Source organism: Sceloporus undulatus, chromosome 4, assembly GCF_019175285.1.
Source record: "Sceloporus undulatus isolate JIND9_A2432 ecotype Alabama chromosome 4, SceUnd_v1.1, whole genome shotgun sequence".
In the NCBI taxonomy this organism is placed as follows: Eukaryota; Metazoa; Chordata; class Lepidosauria; order Squamata; family Phrynosomatidae; genus Sceloporus; species Sceloporus undulatus.
In genome coordinates this window covers 87,251,923-87,256,353 of record NC_056525.1, presented here as the reverse complement: position 1 = coordinate 87,256,353, position 4,431 = coordinate 87,251,923, and the positions used below count along the sequence as shown (strand labels likewise).

Here is a 4,431-nt window from a genome sequence, read left to right as displayed (position 1 = left end):
AGGCCTCCATTGCTGAGAATGGATGCTGGCAGTTAAAGTCAGTTGATGGGGAGTTAGGACAGGAGATAATACTTACACATTCTGAGCAAAGCTGGCAATATAGGATCGTGGCCATGGTTTGCAACATCTAATATTGGGAGAATAACCTGTTCTCAAATTAAATTGATACCACTGGTAAGTAATACTGACTTCTTTGCCTATAGAGAGGTACAATATAATTATACTATAATGAAATCTAAAAACCTATTATAAATTCACACTTACAGTTGGCCAGTACACTTATAGATGCAACTTCACAGCTTTGAAATGTGAAGAAAATTAATGCAGTTAAGGCCTTGGTTTTACCCTGTCTTTTATCCAACATGTTGTACACATACCAAAAGACAGATGTGGTGTCAGTTTTATATTTACCAGCAGATGTGCTGTTAACTACCTATCCTGTTAATAATATCTATAGAATAAATGGCTTTTTTTCAATAAAATTCTCTCTTTGAGTCCATTCCTAAAGGAAAAAACATCAGGAGAAAATTAGTATATTCCCTCATTCTCCTATTGTGTGTGCCTGTGTATTTACCATCAAGTCATCTGTTGCCTTATATGGCAACCCTGTGAATTTCATAGGGGTTTCTTAGGAAGGAATACTCAAAAGTGGTTTGCCAACTCCTTCCTCAGAAATTTAGTCTACAGCACCTAATATTAATTGGTGGTCTGCCATCCAAATATAGTCTGCCCGTCCCATACGTGGGCATGAGCTCACACAGACAGCAAGTCTGGGAGGACAAAATGGTGTGCGTGCCTTTAGGGTACTTAGGCCTCATTTCCTATTACATGGGACATACTAAAAAAAGGAAACTATCATATGGGGCATTTTCCTTCTTATTTAAAAGCTCAAAATGTCCAAAGCTTGCTTAAGGATATTTGTCCCATCAATGCCATATCAATGATTTTATTGGCTTATACTGGGATGAAAACTGCATAGAATGCTCTTTGTAAGTCAAAATGTTAATTGCTGGCAGCCAAGGTGGTTTTCAACACAGACATTCCTTTTCCATGGCATCTGAAGCCTTCTGTTGTCAAGATGATTGAATCTGCTCTAAGTTTTACTCCAGAATTTAAAGGCACCATTCAAGTTGCTGAAGCCTACCTCTAAATATTACGTCTGAGGTCAGAGTACTGAGTGCCTCAGAATGAGCAATCCATGGCGGCAGTGCACATGCTGGGTGGCCTAGGCCAGACAGATGCTGTGGCATGGGGAAACAGAGGTCTCTGGCTATTCTTGGAAGTTGTGGAGCAACAGATAACTTATTTTAGTTTATAATAACCTTGTGCCCCAGTTCAGGTGTATAACAAGTTAGATATATTCTGCACTGCCCACACCAGAATCAGGGTTTGGGCTGTGTGTCGTCCAAACAGGACAACACCAGAACAAGACGAAATGGACCTTTTGGCTCATGCAAACAAGACCTCACTGTAAATCCAGCCTATGTTTTAGCATGTTTATCTCTGAGGAATTGTGGTTCTTGTCTATCTGTACAAGTATATCTTCTAATGGTGAATTCATTGCTGGGAAAGAAAGGTTTACAGATTTCTGAGTCCCCAAGGTATATCAGCTTATTTGTCATAACATATTGCCTGATGCCTCTATAAAGCACATAGGCTGCCATTCTGTTGGTGATATATGCAGGCATAACTGAAAATTATGTCTGCATATGTAACTTTTTTGGTCATATGAGAATTCAGTATCTTCATCTGCTATGACTCCCTCCCCAGGCCATGTATCTTTTTTCTACCTGGTTGTCCTCCCCACAGCCAGGGGAAAATGGGGGAAGGGTGAGGAACAGCCTCACAGTCAACCACCTCCATTTCTGCAGTTGCCCACAGGAAGAACAAAAATCTTCCTTCTGGATTTCCCAGGGTGCTCCAGTTATCCAGAAGGATGACACCATCTTTTTGCAAGGGGTTTCAAGAATGGAGCTGGGTGACTATCATTTGACCTCCCCTAATCCTCCCATAGCCACTAAAAGGTAGGAGTGGGGCATCCAGGCAAAAGAAAAGCTAATTTTGGAGGAGGAGATGTAACTAACCTCGTGGGCCTTTATGATCTACATATGTGATGGAGCATCTTGGCCACAATACTGAATTCAGACTCTTGTCTACAATGAAATAACACTTGCCTGAAATACACTTCATTATGGTTGATTCCCATGAGAAATACAAATTGCTGGATCAGACCCGTGGTTCATCTAGCTCAATATTCTGTTCCCGTGGTGGTCAGCCAAGTGTTTCTAGGCAGATTTCAGATAATGTATGAAGCTGACATTCTCCTTCTGTTTGTTCTGAACATCTGGCATTTAGAGGAATATTTCCTCCAAGTATGAAGGTTCCACTTAGCCACCATAGCAAATAGCTGTTGATGGACTCAGTCTCCAGTGATTTTTCAAATCCTTAAGGATTCTTCATGATACTAAGAACTAGGGTTTTGTGCATCATGGTGTGCATCTAACAAAATACATTATGCCTTCAAGGCCAGGTCAACCTTCTGGATGTTCTTTATTTGCTCCCAGTGGCAATAATACCACAAAGCTGGTATGTGGGCTTCTAAATTCATCAGCATTAGAAATGAGTCATTGGTATCCAATATTCATAATCACACAAATGGATGATGCTCATAAGAAACATGGATTATTAATGAAGTATTTCAAATGTGTCTTGGGAGAGGAATTCATTTTTGACTTACAGTCATGAAACTAAGGATTCATATTCCTTCACAGAATCAATTTGGTAGAATGATCTTGGTGTTACAGCCCTGAGCAAAAACTCTACTACAACAAATTTTGGCTATTAGGTTTTAATCGCCTTTGCTACCTTTCATTCACTTTTATCCTTTTCCCTCACCACCACTAATGAAATGGAAGTTTTCTTGTGCTTCTTTCTTTTTCTTTCATTAGTGAAATCATAAAAGAATAATAATACCTTGCACTTAACATCTATCAGCAGTGCCTGTCATCTTGATATATGCATATTCCTTTTCCACGCAGAAATGACCAGTCAGTAAAGTTTCCGAATACTGAAAAGGTCAAAGTACTACAAGGCTTCTATTACTATCACTCAGAACTATATGAGGCATAAAAACTGTAATGGTAGAAAAGAGGTAAAAAGTAACTTGATCCCCTGACAACTCTCACATTGCTACCAGAGGACGTGCAGGGTGGTTTTTTTTTTCATCCTTCAATCTTTTTTTGTCTATTTAGGAGTTCATATTTTAATGTAATTACAATTATATATGAATGTAGACATCAATAATGTTAAAACAGCCACTGTGCATAGAAGTAATAAAATGAGAGAAAACACAACTTATTGCTTATTAGAGATATAATGTAATGGAATAAAGGAACACAGAGAAAATCATTATAGTCATTAAGCATTCTTTAAGCTAGCTGGGATACAGGCTGTTGGTAGTGATATCAATATAGATGGAGAATAGAGTTGCCAGAATGAAGTAATATCACTGAAGAATCTTCTGGTATACCAACAGAAATCTCTATGGGAACAGTTTTATTGAATGTGGGGAACTATCAACAAAAAAGCTAGAAAAGGCTTTCTGGGAGAAGCTTGTGAAAGGATTTGGATCCACAAGACCTAAATTCCTTTGGTTTTCCCAATACACATGCAAAATTGGAGAGATGACCTACTGTGTTCAATCAGAAATGGCTATTAATTAGAAGGGAGGGGATAACAAGAAAAAACTTACCTACATATTTCACCCTGCCCAAAGTAAGCTTGGCAGGACATGGAAAGTGAAAATTCATGCAGGACTTGGCTGTCCTCTATGAGTACTATTGATCTTTAAAATGCTCTAGAAAGTCTGAAATGTAGTTCATTGATGGATGTTCAATGACACTTCTGTCCCATAACATTGAAGAAGATTAGCTAGATGAAGGAGATACATACTGTTTACTCAGCATCTTCATTGTTCTGCACAGTGGCGGGTATCCATGATAGCTAGTAGCTATTGGAACAAAATGTCTCTCCTCAACATCCCAAAGTTATCCAGCACACCACTGCATCATATGAGAAGTACGGCCAAACCTAATAAAGTAGTGTGCTGAAAAACTTTAATATACTTATTATATAATATTTGCTGTTGCTGCTGTGTCCATTCAAGTCCATTCTGACTTATGGCAACCCTAAGGCAAACCTATTGTGGGGTTTTCTTGGCACTTTTTTTCAGGGCGGATTTGCCATTGCCATCCTCTGAAGCTGAGAGAGTGTGACTTGCCCAACATCACCCTGTGGTTGAGCCAGAATTTGAACCCTGGTCTCCAGAATCAAAGTCTAACACTCAAACAACTACATCATGCTGGCTTTTTATATAATATAATATAATATAATATAATATAATATAATATAATATAATATAATATAATATAA

General features: G+C 38.5%; 1 protein-coding gene across 1 annotated transcript in view; it reads left to right on the top strand.

Annotated features, from left to right (window-relative positions):
* C4H1orf87 (chromosome 4 C1orf87 homolog) overlaps positions 1 to 4,431 on the top strand; it is a 47,043-nt gene continuing 42,612 nt past the window's right edge. Inside the window, exon 1 of the mRNA XM_042462122.1 lies at positions 1 to 174. The gene's annotated coding sequence lies outside the window, so the exon portion shown is untranslated. The remainder of the gene's footprint in view (positions 175 to 4,431) is intronic.